The sequence below is a fragment of the Anopheles funestus genome, chromosome 3RL (genome assembly GCF_943734845.2).
Source record: "Anopheles funestus chromosome 3RL, idAnoFuneDA-416_04, whole genome shotgun sequence".
Lineage (NCBI taxonomy): Eukaryota > Metazoa > Arthropoda > Insecta > Diptera > Culicidae > Anopheles > Anopheles funestus.
In genome coordinates, this window is record NC_064599.1 from 13,110,027 (window position 1) to 13,125,187 (window position 15,161).

Below are 15,161 nucleotides of genomic sequence, written 5' to 3' on the forward strand. Positions count from 1 at the left end.
TGTGCCGGGGTTTGGCAGATAAACGCTTCTTGAATGATTAGTCGTTCAGTCGATCGGTTTTAGTGCGAGTGCTCATCGTGGAACAGGCAATCAATAAACTTGCTTGATGCGGAGGTTTTGCTGTATGATGGTTGCTCCTTTCGTATGGATGTGAACTTCACTTTGGAAGTATCTTCTCCGCTAAACGATGGGGTAAGAGTTGGGTTACGTTTGCTTATAGGTAAAATGTTAGGACTAAAGACCTTGCATCTATCCATCCCCACCCTGTGCTGATTTGTGCTGTAAGTGACGTCATAAAACTACGGATAACTTTTCTCTTTCGCTCGAGGCAGAAAGCAATAACGAAAAAAAATACTGTTCGTGAAACAAAGTTAAGTTTTCTATTAAGATTGATGTAATGAGAATTTCCCTACTTTGGCCAGAAACGTGTCGGACGCCACCTTTGTGCCATGTGTAAATGAACACTTAAGCTAACCGCATTATCGCATTTAATTATCAATTTGTATAGTTTACCAGTAACACGCCATTCTATTGCGAGCTCTTCATCGCTCACGACCATTCCTCCACCAGTCGGTTCTCTTCCTTCCCAATATGGTAAGACCAACACACCGGCGATATTTATAGCACCCCGATAAGACATGTCTTTCTGAGGGATATTATCTCCCCCCCCCCATATGTATGGATATATCCATCCATCCGACGCTTGTTCCACCTAGAACCCGAGGGTGATAGATCATGGAAATTATTATGGCAATATTTGTCAGGATATTATCGTAAATGCGTCACGCACAATGTACGGCATGATGGAAGCAAATGCAGCAGGCAGCAGGAAAAATTCTTTGCAGACGCAACACATCTGGACGAAAGCGCAAAAGCACCTGTAACGGGTGTCCGGGAGAGAAAATTATCTACGAACAAGCCCGTTTTCTTTGCTCCCCGGATATCCGAGCACCTTTGTGCGTAATGGCGTAGACAAGATCTTTTCTCTATATTTTTTTTTCACTTGCGTGACTGATTGCTTAAGGCTTTTTGGTAGTTGGGGTGGGTCCTTTTTTCTGCATTTCTTCATCCACGGTTCCGTTACCGGTAAGATGTTGTGGTCAGCGTTTCTGTGCGTTTGGTCCTCGTTTGTACGGCGTCACCTGGAACGTAGGTTGTACCGATGATTTCATTTCGTAGAATTCTGACAGTCGATCTTATAAGCGATAGCCAACAAGCTTACCGGCACGGACGACTTGACCACAAAGATCCGAAAGCATCGTCTAGTGCAGGTAGACACTAAAAGCCCACACCATAATAGCTACTATATGTGTGTTTCCTTTCTATCGGTTCAGTTTCGGGGACCATCCAACAAGAAACGCACACACAGAAGCAAGCTTAAACGCATTAGCCAACTTTATTCCTACGTCGCCGTACCGTTTATTATGCTTTGCTTTTTCCAATTTTGACCGGGAGTCGTATGGAATAGACAATCCCGTCCACAGGCATACATTATACGGTGCCCCAAAAAACAGCTCGATCCTTGGTTCGTACCTTGTTTTTGACTCCCCGGAGTACTACGCTGCACTGTCGGCTGAGGAAGAGAAGCAAAGCTGAAGCTCCAGTAGCATAAGGCTTTCGAGAGGCCTCGTGCCAAGATGATGCTACGGTAAGTGTTTGCTGCTTTGCTGCTTTTCTTCATGGCCACGATTTCTAACGTACGGCATATGTACAAGCAAGGGCAAAATGTCTTGGATGCGGGGTACTTGCGGACGGAAAACAAATTCAATTTATTCTGACTGATGCTACTGATTGGAAAAAGAATAACTCAACTCACGGGATGAAGTACTTAAACTCTCTTGGGTCGGAGAGTGAGGGGTTGCGTTTGCCATGAGGCATTTTCCTTCCGGGGTAGCACGGAGGGAGGGAGGGGGGGGGCAGATGGATAAGAGGAACGTATAGGCGCATCGTTACGCATTTTCGTGTGGGAGAAGATTTTTGTTTCTATCTTGCAAACGAACATTTGTGGAACGTGGGCTGTATGTCCATTCCTGGAGGTATCCTTGAAGCCAAACCACACGCGCGCGTTTTCGTCCGTCGTAACGTTGGGAATCGTTTTTTGTTTTGGTTCGGCAAAATACGAACTGGTCCAAAAAATGTGGGCTGTGCTTGATTGAGCACAAAAAGGTGAGCAGGCTTACCGGTTAGCTTTTCGCCGAACGGACTCACACGGGCAAAACATTGGGGTTTAGGTGAATTGTTTTCCATTAACGGGCCGACTGTGCCGAATATTCACGTCCGTGATTGCGTTAAATGCAGATGGAAACAGCTTTGCTTTTGAAGTGAATATTATTGGGCTCTTTCACCATAATGTTTACCACTTATGCTAGCAATTACGGTTAGTGTTTCTATTTTAGACGTTGCGTGTGTCTACACATAGACGTGATTCTTTGTGAAAAAAAAACATTTATTTATAAGTAAAGAGTGATGTTGTTTAAAATGGTAGCTTATCGCATGGGATCGTTGAGCTTCATTAAAATAAATAAGCATTGGTAAATAAATCATGCGTCAAGTGGGTCTTACGAAGGAGGTCAAAAGAATGCGAAGAAGGTCTAAGGAATCGAAACTGAAATAACACAAGTGAATATATAAAGGGATGCATGTGCAGCCCAATGAGCTGCTTTAAATAGTGTCAACATGCAATTATTTCGATGCAATAAAACAAGGCAAGGCAATAAGACAAAGCGTCAAACAAACCTCTAACCATGTGTTTATTTAGGATAAACATAGAAGTAAAGAGGATAAGACCAACGCGGTTGAACCAACTAATACCACCATAATGTGTGCAAATAATACACAAACACATTCAAATATTTTTAGTATACAAGTTATTGAAATTTGTTAATAAAATCAGATTTACTTCAGAACTTCAATGGAGAACGTCTCGACTTTCAGTTGCATTTCGTTGACCTCTCCTTAGACTTTGCTTTGAATCTCATCCAAGTCTTCTGCCTTCATCCGAAAAGCTACTGTTCGGATTGTTCCACTTTAGCAGTACTGGTTCCTGCACTAGCGGGAAGTTTAACGAACAATTGGTGACAGTATCCTGTTTTGTGGTTAAACTAGGAACTTGGAAGGCGTGTTCTTCGGGTGACCTGACCTAGGTTTGACCGCTAATAAGTGGCTTGCCGTAATTTTGCCAATATATTTAGGAACATTTGGGAATTTCTTTAGGATATTAAATTACTTCGATGTAATTAAAATTCATCATTTAATAATGCAAAATTTGTACTAAAATATTATGCTTACAGCTACATAACTTGTTGATAGAAATTGAACGCTTGCCAGCAAAGTACAACAGGTCATCAATTACCGTGTATCTCCTTCCCATCAGCCATCAACCACAACGCGCCTGTAACGATCGGTAAATTTAGTCTGACATCAACTACTTGACACCTGGACAGCTCGAACGTTGTAAAACGGTTTTCCACCCGTCAGACCGATTCATCTCATCAGATTAGATCCCATCACACCGGTCCCAGACATTGACCCAAATCGCGCGTAACCCGGTACTGCACCCGGCGACGGCATCATTTGTGTGTGTGTGTGTGTTGATCTGCATGGAGTGAAAGCTTAAGCCGCACCACACATATACACGGCATCAAAAACCGACCTTTTCCACGCAATACTGATTGATTCATCGACCCAGTGTGGCGGGTATAACGTGTAGACGTTTCTATGGGCCACTCATTTCCGGTGGCCTAGCCAACCACTTGATGTGAGTTGCTCTCTTTCGTGTGTGGCCAACGGGGACGAGTACACGATCGGGCAACATTGATAAGAAAATTGAAATTGACAGCAAACATGACGAAACTCAAATTGGAAAATCCGGTAACCGGTGCGTTGGGGGGACAAAACTGTACCAGCCGTGATCCAATTTGTACGTCAATTTGAGGCCCCATTTTTGGGATCCATTTTTGTTGATGCCTTCGATGATCATATAAGATCACACACGGTTTTTTTTGGGTGTGTATAAATAGCGAAACAAAGTGAATTGAATGGGAGTAAAATGTCAGCCCGAAAAGAAGAATTGTACATCACTTCTGTGAATGTTTAGTGGGTTGAGGTGCAATAAAATTGTCTCCATTTTGTCCGACGTTTGAGTCCCGCAAAAAAAGGGAATACCAATGCGCCGCGGGAATGCGTCTTGCAGGGTAGCAAATTTCCAAACTAAAACAGTCGCTCATTCAGCAACGAAAACATGGTCGTAAACATTCGATGAAAGGAAGTCAACGGTCCGTGAATGCTACGGCAAAACCACGCACACTTTGCGGTTGCCGTTTGTAACTCTCCACCATTAAACGGTACACAGGACATAGGAAGCTTCGCATGAAACAGAACTACACGCAAGTAACACACAGCTGTTTAGAGCCGAACCGTGTTGGTCGAGCGAGCGAGGCTTTTGTCGAGTTGCGACTTTTTCGTTTCATTTTAGATGATTTCGTTTTGCGAACGCCACACATAAGCGCCAAAAACTTTGTTACACCCTTTTTGTGCACGGCGAGTGGTTTGTTGTTTTTTTTGGGGGGGAAGGGGGGGGGGGGGAGGAGCAGCGTACGATACCTTCCTGATGAGTTCAGCCGAGAGTTGCTGTTTTTTGCCTTTGTTTTCTGGCTCTTTGAACAAGTTTGTTACGTTGTGAAGTTTAGTGAGCTTTTGGGGGGTTTTTTTTTCGTTCCCAACATTAGCCCATGGGAACCAATATGGGAAGGTAATTTTGTTTCCCATGTTTTCGCATCTTTTAGTTAGTATTAGTGTGCAAGCTTCGCAGTGCTATCCAATCAGGAAAATCGTGATTCAAAGCAAAAAAGGAGAGAGAGAGAAGAAACAAGGAAGCAAGTAAAAATCCTATAAATCAACAGCATCGTAAAGTTGAATTGTAGCCCTCTAAATAAATCAACAGGATTCGGGTTTTGGGATCTGTTTTCTTTTTTTTTTTTTGTTTCGTTTTGTTTTTGCTACTGAGCAGTCTGTCATGGACCTTGGTTTAGAGATGGTGTTTGCCAGAATGACCACGAGTAAACACGTGACATCCACCTGACAGTTTCCCGCAATATGGATGTTCCTTGGATGAAACTTTACGGATGGATGAAACCAAGAACTGGGTGAGCCTTAAAACTGCTGATTTGCGAGTAGTATTTTATACGGGTTTTCATATTTTATAGCTCATTGTGTCATCCATCTCCACCGTCCATTCGGTGGTGACGTGCGTTCGGTTGCAGTTTTTTGGATTAAAAACGAACATTTGTTCGTTCAAACCGCACTGCAAGCGGTTTTCCTTTCTACAAAACCGTTTCACCCGAAATGATCGTCTTAATTTATTGACCGTAATTTTATTTGATTTAGATGGTCAAGATGGACATCATGCCTGAGGCTATGATGGGATGAGCAATGGGATTACTGAAAGCGTCGACATACTGCACACCGTCATCCCTTGTTTGGAGGTGTAACCTTTCGGGGGCGTCATGCTGCCAACAAGCTTGCGAACGAATTCATATTCATAAACATTATTTTCCTCGCAAAGGTTCGACCATTTGCATATGGTTGATAACGAAGGACATAAAAATGGGTCCGTTTTCGTTTAATCACGGTAAGGAGGAGAAGGTTGGTTGGATTGTTCGGACTTCCATTCAACCAAGACGACGACGACATCACATCCTTTTGCTCATCATCTTGGAAAAAAGATATTATTTCAAGAGCGACTAACATGCACGTGCCCGTTGCTAGACGACTCTTGGCCCTTGGTGTCGATTGTGCCGTCGTGATGGCGCTGTTTGCCCACTGGCTTAGTGTTCCACCCGACGAGAGGACAAGAAATCGTCATCGTAAGATTATGTACGTCCTTCCCCCCCGTCCCCCAACTTGCCAAAGCTTTCTCACCCACACGCGGGGAACAAAAGCAATCATAGCATTAAACGTGAGAGCCACCCGAAGCGACGTATGTTATCAAAGAAATTAACGAGAAATATCCGCAAGGGTCGCCCGAAAGACTCATTTTATTCTATTAGCATTGCCTTGCCATCCAACCGTACACCGACCGGCCATCAATTCATCTACCACCTCCGACCGGTCCGGATGTTCTATTTTCACTTCGCTCGACCGACCGAGGTCGTGTCTTGCTTATGCATCGATATATCGAAATCATGATCATCGCTCGTCATCAACGTTATACACGAAGAACAGTGTGTGCACCGTACGTTTGGCCTGGCAACAAAAAGGCTTCCCCGGTCGAAGGAAGAAAGATTGCCTGTGATGAAATGTGCCACCAAACGCTTGCCCTGTGTTCCATCGAACCCATCAGCCATATGTTTTCTCTCGCCCTGCTTTTTTGTCCGTTGTTAGTTTTGATTCATTTGCACTCGTTATAAGATATTGTGTCTTCGACTTGGTCCCTTCGTCGTGGACAAGGTTCGTGCAAGGGAGCAGGTGGGAAGGGAAGAAAGAGAACGAACGGAAAGGGGAGGTCATAATCGTTTAGTTGGCACCCATAAAATTCGTAACGAAAGCGTTCCTTCTATGAGTGCTTCGTAGTGCCTTGCCTTGCGTCACACTGATGAAGGAAGAAGTTGTCTTTATGCTTTGACATGTGGATACTCGGTCTTCGCTCCTGAAGAGGTTTGAGGCTATTCTTTTGAGGACATTTCATCGCTGTTCGCATGGGGTAGTGCGTTACATGGCGGTGGTCCCGGGTGAGGGAGGATCGGATCGTTCTTATGTTGATTCGTACCGAACACACAAACGCTCGTTCAGTATTGCATTGTTTAAGAGCCGTTCTTTGCTGCATATGGTCGAGTGAGACCCTCGGGTTCGTTAACGGTCTCCAGTGACATTAGCATCCATAAAATGTTTGTATGTGTGTGTGAGTCTCTCCGGGTGTATGTGTGCGATGGCTGAAAGGGGTGAGGTGTTTTTTTGTTTGAATTTTGTTTCCATGCCGTTGGATGTTGATGCTTTGTGCTTCAATTTATCATCTGTCGAGGGTAAACGACTGTAAGGCAAATGTCGAACGTCGGTGCTCGGGGACGCCTTACAGAGAAGTTCTAGAACGTCCATCTTACTGCATCGGCCGGCAATGTTGCTAGAAGTACTAAGACACTAACGCACGCTGTTTGACGTTGTTCAATAATTCAAAGACAGTTGCAACACAAACGCTTCTCGGAAGAACCCGTTCGGCATGGAAGAAACTTGGGATGCGGAGTGCGGGTTAAAAACTTTACTTCCATCCAACTGCAACTACGTGCATTGTGGCTTGTGCTGAAGAGTGTTAGTTTATCGACACATTCGACACACAGTCGACCGGAAACCGGATCGATATCTTTCCCTGCAGCAAAATGGCACTTAATTGTGTCCAGATTGATGAAACTCTTTGAAACAAATCTGGCACACACACACACTGCTGGTGTGTTATAATGGAGTATTCTTGTCTGACCGCCTGTACGTGTGCTTTATATAATGAAATAAAAGCGCTTGATCTATACGGATCGGGTGTATTCAAACAGACACGATCAAAGCTGCCTATTGGCTGATAATTGGCAACATTGCAAGCAGGTGACGAATTTCAGCTTACGGTTGACGGGGGGAAATGTTGGACTATTGATGGATAAATAATACCCAATTCATGAGGTTTGTTTGATCGGTTTAGCAAACAGTTTGCAATATTTAATTCACAAACAGGATGGATGTTCTGTGCGGATGTTAGGATAGAGAAAGTGTTTAAATATTAAATAATTAACTAAGTCAAATTTGCTGAATCAGGTGCTAAGATGTGGGCGTAAACATCAGGATTTGCTAAAATAAATCAAATTGCGAAATTGTTAATTTATTTTTATTTATATTACATGATTACGGCTTTAGCCGTACTGTAAAATTAGGAAATTGTTTTAAAAATATTAAGTAACGTGACATTTTTTTTAGGACCCCAAAGAGTAAAAAAAAATAAAAAATACGATCTAGAGTAAAAGTGCCTTTATGATGTTTAATTCGATACAGTTTATTTGTCATTTTCTCAATTGCCGTTGTTTTATAAGCGAAATAAAGAGTACAATTTACTCGACCGTAAAATCATCAATGGGATTTTATTTTATTATTGATTGTACCTCAAGCAAGGAAGTGAAAAGCATTCCTTCAACCCCTAGTTTCATCCCTCCCCGCGTAACGGTGGTGGTAAATGAATATTTTATTACCTGCTTATGTCACCAGCAAAACTCGGTTGTGCAAACTTTTCCATCTTTCACTTGCACCACATGCACAGGTTTGCTCCCGCTGACGGTAGCCCCAACCCGACATACCGATCTATCATTATCCCTGACGGGGCCCGGGGAGGGAATTTTCGCTTTTGCCGTTGTGAAAATGCGTAGCAATAAATTTTATCCGAATGAGTTGCTTTTACTCAGGCATGAATTCTGTCTGTGTCGTGCCGTATTTTTGCTATTGTTGTTGTTGATTACACGTTGCCCTTTTCCACGGGAGCGCGTGCGTACATTTATTACACCGACCTAAAGATTACGCACCAAAGTTACCTTCTTGCGTTCCGGCACTATGGGGAGTTTTTTTTCTCTGTTGTTGTACGTACGTGAGTATGATAAATGAAACATTTCAATCACATTCATCAACCGACAGTGGAGGGATTTATACCGTTGATCCTGACGTATTTTTTCTGCTTTTTTTTGGTTTTTGTTTCCCACTGCTGACCACCTTATAACCACCCACCCCCTCCAAAAATAATGGGTAACCGGATCAGAAATTTGTCTCCCGTTTGCTTTTCCCTCCGGGAGTACGGATACGCCACAAATCAAACGCCAAGCACTGCAAAATATCCTTTCAGGTAGGGTTCATAAATTCGCTCTCCTAGGAAAAAGCGGTCGGTTAGGAGAATCTGAAGCATCCGTTTTATCCGCCTTGCTTCTAATGAAGTATAAACGTTCTCGCAAAACTGTGACCCGGATTCTGGGGTTGGTTTTTTTTTCTTTTTTCGTTACTGGCTGCGCAAAGAAATGGATGCGACTAATAAAATTGTGATCTACTGTACTGGGAATTATTGAAATTTATTCCCTACTGGCGTGTATCGATCGGGTTGGCACGCTATTGGTATAGCGTATTTTACCAATTACGCGAACGGTTTCGTTGAACGCGGGTACCGAAGATGTCCGAAGAAGGAGTCAAGCCAAAACACCCAAAAGTTATTTCCATTCGCGTCACAATGGAACTTACTTTTTGCATCACATCCCAAGTTACAACTTTGTACGTGTGTGTGTATGACTCCTACCCCCACACACACCCTGCAAAAGGGCAACCATCGTTCACCCAAAAAAAAAACACCGAACGTACACAACAGCATCGAGTGAACTGCAATGATTTATTCATGAGAACACATCTTGTGAACCTAAATAAGGAATGTCGCAGCATTTTGGGGACCGAAAAACGCTGCAACGGTTAAACCCCCACGGGAAGACCGGACACCAACATTCCGATACAGATGTCAGATACAACCGCTGCCGACTCTTGTACGCCACACCGAACCACCCGGGTTACGGTACGAGCCCCTTTTTAGTCCTCTCTTTTAGTGGAGTTTATATAAGAAGCAAAGTGAAACATGATGGAAACCACCGTAAGACCCGGGTTGCGGGTTTTGTGATGAAGTGGTGAAGATTAAACAAAAAAAAAAAGTATATATTTAGTAAGTAAGGACTAAACGGACAATAAGGGTCGCGTGGAGGATGAACGTCTTACCGGGGGTGGGGATGTGAATTTAGCGAAGGATTCATCTTGCCCGGTACCGAGATGAAGGAACGGCACACCGGAAAATCGCTAATGAGATATAAATTATGTCCCCAATTAAGCAGGTCGCAAGGTGTTTCCGCTAAGATCGCGGGCATGGGAGTTCAATGGAAAGGCGTTGCGATGCCGTTTTTTTTTGGCGATGCCGGATGTTCGGTAGGGATGTTCAAGCAGGGAGAAGAACCATAAAATGAACCATTAACTGATTTTTTTTTGTAAGATCATAAAGAGGCTGACAGAAGCGAGAGAGAGAGTGAGAGTGAGAGAGCCGAAAAAACTAATCATTTTCGTCCCCACAAAAAAAATACGATTTATTACTCTATGAACTTATGTCAAAAGGGCTAAAGTGGTAAAAAAATAATGAAGACGGGGAGATTGAACGGAAGGAATGAACATTCCTGGCAAAAAGGAAAATCAGCAAACGAATCGCTACAATCGGAAATGTGAAGCAGTGTGTATTCACGATGCTGCTTCATTGATTTGCTCCGGAAACAATTTTTGCGATCATTTCGGTACGATTGATGGTAGCCGTGCACGAGATACAGCGGAATGGCGTATGTTGTCATAAAACAGCTTCATCATGAAAATGGTGTTTTTTTTTTGGGGGGAAGTTGAAAGAACTCAACACGCGCAACACACTGTGAAGTGGTGCTCAGTAATCAACTAAGGCACATGATCAAAAATGAAAATCCATTACACCTCCTGTGACCGTAACGTGGGGCATTTCATCCTTTTGGGAGATCGCTCACAAACATTCCACATCTGCAGTGTTTCTTTCAATTTCGACGACCTCCACCCCGAATACCCGTTAGCAGTGTCCAAACGGTTTTTGTGTGCACCATCATGCGCTCGTCACGAACAAAAGGAGTAATAAAACAAATTGAACATCTTAAGCCCCTGGACGCTACTGAGGACAGCCCATCACGTGGGGAGGAGGGGACTCACTTCACGTTCACAGTGCATAAGAGGATCTCGGGAAGCTCGCGTAAGATTGAAGGGAAACAATAAAACATAGCGTCCTGTACAACCCTGTCCCCATCCCGAGTGCGTGGGAAGGGATCTGTCGAGGAGAATTTCCTCGCTCTTCTTGTCTTTTTGTCGAACTCCCAGTTTCTCAATACTCCAATGGGACAACACGTGATGGGCTCTTGTTTGTTAGAATTGCTTTTAAAAATACCGAGATAAGGTTTTTCGCACACGAAAAGGGAAAGTTGTGCTATAAGCGCTATAAAAAAAGAGAAGCATCCACGGCTATATCGGGTGTAGGGTTTTGTACGAGTATTAAAAACAAACTTGAAAGTGAATAAAAGTTGGCCAACGAAAGTGAAAGTATAAAATGGTGTGCCTTTTGCGCCCACCCATAATGTTCCCCGGGAGTATGATTTGTCGCTGCGCTGTTCCTGGACCCGAGCCGCACGCCCGATAAAGAACGCTTACGGACATTTTGGGATCCGTCTGCTTTTTTTTTCTTCGTTAAGTTCTAACGACATCATTCCGTTGAAAATAATCGCTCCGGGGGCAGAAGCATTTTGTCGCTTTTGTTCCCGGTGGGTGAATGGGTTTGGTTTTCTTAAACTTCCCTCTTTTATATACCTTTTCGCGGGCATGAAGCAAAACCTTATTGTACGATGCGAAATTTGATAGTTTCTTTAGATGTATTTCTTACCATTCTTTTCATCGATTTCTTATTTGATTGTCCCCTGTTTCAATGATTGAAATCTGTTTTCCCTCCCCCCTATTTGTTTGTACGCTAAACGGTTCCCGGGACCCTGGATGTAAGGCATTGTATCGTGTAGAAGAAAAAGGCTTAAAATTTTATGATTTCATCCATTCCAACTCAAAAGGTGGAAACATTCTGATCTTTCTCCACCGAAAAATACCCGTAGTACCAAAGAAAAAGTGGCAGGAAAATCGGTCACGTTCCGATGCTGTTTCCAATCTCTCGCTTTTCTTTACGCTGCGTGTGTATCAATTCTTTCACCCACTCCTCGTTACACACACACACAAATACACTTATCATAAAGGCGCCAGTATATTCGTGATCCACTTCCGCCACGTGCGCCTGTTGCAACCCCCCGCTTTCGGGTTGGAATGATGGCGTCATAAAAATAAATGAAAAACAGAATCGTAAAAAAAGTATACATCACTTCCTGTCCTCATTTTCCAAAAACGAAAGTCTCTTTCCTCCCACTTTCCTCTCACTTTGTTTGCTTCCCATAGGTGGGAAGGGGACCGCACCGTACTGGGAAAGGTAGTCCATTTTGTTTCGAAAGCATCGGATCGATTTTGAGGTTTTCCGGGCTTTCGGGTGCTTCTAATCTTGTTGTACTAGTTAAAGTAGGCGGTTGTTGTTTGCACCCAGGGTGCCCTGTCAACCCTGGAGACTGGGGTTTGTGCTGATATGTGGCGTATACGTTGCTCGGTATCCTTTTTTTTTGTTGATGAGTGCGTGGTGGTGGTTTTGCAACAAAAGCTCGAATAGTGTACGGAAGTAAAGTTTGATGGTGAGTCTATTTTAGTACCAACCGAAACATGACCAATATGGTTCGGGGAAGTCACCGTTTTGTAACGCCAGCCCAGAAGTTGCTGATTAAGTTGCTTCTGCTTTTAGCTTTAGCAGTAACCATTCTCCCCTTCACTTTCACTCATTTACACATCACTAAAAGTGGAGTTTTTTGGGGTGGTTTTTTTTCGTTGCTTCCTGTCCCCTACACCTGAACGTCACGGAATGGATGGCTGCCTGTTTTTGTACCGACATTAACCGCAAACAGTTTAATTCCGACGAGAGTTAACCTTTCTTTTTTTTGCATGTGGGGGGTGAAAATTAATAGTGCTCTCTGGGTTAAAGGTATGTTAACACAGCTTCCATCATCCCACGGAAGGAAACCCACGAGCAGAAACTTCTGGTTTGCGTGGCACTCGGTAGCTCCCGAAAGGTTTAGTCCGATGTGACACCGAAAACAACTCACTTACTGATATGCTTCTGTAGTTTTCCGTCCCTTCATGTGACCGGTACTGGACCGTAACCCGGCTCCGCAGTGTGGCAAACAAATTGGAGCGAAGTTCGTTCAATAGTAGCCTCGAGGCTGCCGCTGGATGTCTATACAAGCTCCGAAAGGGTACTGCAGTATCTTCGCTGTATCTCCACTGTATCTCGGTGTGAAATAGGCACAAAACGTGAATGGGAAGTGGAGGAAAAAAAAGAAATGTATACAAGCATATCTGATGACATATCATTTTGACTTGAACCGGGTTTCGGGTTCGTTCGGCGTCTGTCCGCATGTAGCGCGTTTTGAATCTACCGTGCACAAATGTGTCGCTTCATGAACTTCGCACGTGTGCACATACACACTGGTGCAATTCTTGCCCCACCACAACCGAGTCAGTGACCAAAAAAAAAGCTGGAATGCCATTGCCACCGCTGTGCTGTGCGGTGAAGAAGAAAGACATTTCATTACAAACCTCGAAGCCCGATTCCCCTAGCCAGAAATTGCCCCAAAACGCGTTCCAAGCATTCCGTTTTTCGGTTGGTTAGACTCTGGTTTTACAGAACACCATTCTCGTTCTGCTTTAGAAAACAAAACACCCGACCAAAAAAAAAAAAAACAAAAATAGTTGTGCCAAATCAAATTTGCATGCCTGCTGCTGCTGCTGCTGCATTGGCAGCAAACTGTTTCACTGTGTGAGTGTGAGTCCTTTTTGCGTACGGACGACACTGTACTAACGATGCAGCGATCGGTCGTTGTAGTCCATCGCAAAACCTTCCCTTGGGGGGAAGCTGAATAGGGAGCTTGTTTATACTGGGCTGGCGTGTTTGAAGTACAGGAGTGTGAACAGGCAACCGCTTTGGCATGCTCCGGTTCGGTAGTTGACACTTCAGAGAAGTAAGTGCAAAACCGGGATGGTCTGCTTAACTGCCAAACGGAGACGGCCAAAAAGGGCCTGGTTTGGGTTGGTGACTGCAAGCTGGAACGCGCCCTCCTATCCATTTGCATTGGCGAACTTTAGGAGCAAAACCGTGTGCTTTAAGCGATGTGAACCAGAGTCACCAGTTAGGATGTCTGTTTTGCATCTCAAAGGACTCGGGAGTTCTGGAATACCTCCTGTAGCATTTTTTCCACTTTCTTCCCACGTTGGTGCTTCATTCTTTTTGTGTGACAATTTCTAAACCGGGGTACAAACGAACGGGCAACTAGCGATCCCGTGCTGGACCAGAAGGAAGCTAAACACGAACGGGCGAGAAAGTAGGACACCGTTTTCGTTTGTATTCCCAAACGGGAAATGAATGAGTGTTCCCGTCTTTGCCTTGATCGGTTGTGAAGGAAATTACACGAGGAAGTTACAACTACTAGCTAGGGCTAGGATACGAATAGTGTGTATTTGGGACACCTTTCGGTAGTTTGTATGTGTAGATGGTGTAAGTGTAACGCTTCTTTTGTCCCATTTCGAAAGATCTTTTATAGTACTGCATCGCTCGATAGTTGCATGGTGACAAAGGGAATTTAGAAGCTTACGTTGCATTGCTCAGGTGAATCCATAGAATTAGTGGTACGATGGTATTATTTGCCATGCAATTTGTTTGAAGGCAGATATACAGTCAGAATTTAGAGAAAATAGTTACTTTTGTGGCTTTTGAATGAAACATATTGGGGAATGATTTTTTCTTGGGAAAATATATTCGTTCTAGATTTCTAGAAGTAATATAGTAATATCAATTAATAAATAAAAGCTTTAAGAATTTCCTGATAAATTTCATAAGGAATATCTGATGACGATGTTGAGTTTAGGCTTTTGAGAATTCGTGGGAAACGTTGTTGAACATTGAACATATGGACATTGAAATGAGTTTACGCTACTGGCTGTAACTTTGTTGTTTGTCAGTGTATTAATTTGATATTTTTACCAAGTATTCCTGAAACCAACTACCAGAAAATGGGATAAAATAATATTTGATATCTTCGACTTTCCCTTCATAAAATTTTATGCACTTTTCCCTTTGTATTAGTTATCAAACTATGGGGATTGTTCTATTTACGAGTTTTAAAAATGTTTGTTTTGTTTTAGACGACTTTTCTCCAGAAACACAATGAACTATTTCGACATTATTTTAATTACATTTCCTTTTCTTATTACTTTACTGCATTATTTCCTATCATTTCCAGTCATAACACGTTTTGGTTTTATTCCACCGCAAAAAAACAGACGCGGAAGTATGATAAAACATAATAAAGAAACTCCCAAAGGAACAACTACACGAGCTTGACCTATTTTTCGAGTACCGTAACGTGCGTAACGTAGTGGAGCAGTTTGTGTATGTGTGTTTGCGAGGGAGACTTGTGACAAAT

General features: G+C 43.2%; 1 protein-coding gene across 1 annotated transcript in view; it reads left to right on the top strand.

The window, feature by feature from the left end:
* Window positions 1-15,161, top strand: part of LOC125771433 (uncharacterized) — a 113,470-nt gene that overhangs the window by 14,486 nt on the left and 83,823 nt on the right. The window lies entirely within an intron of this gene.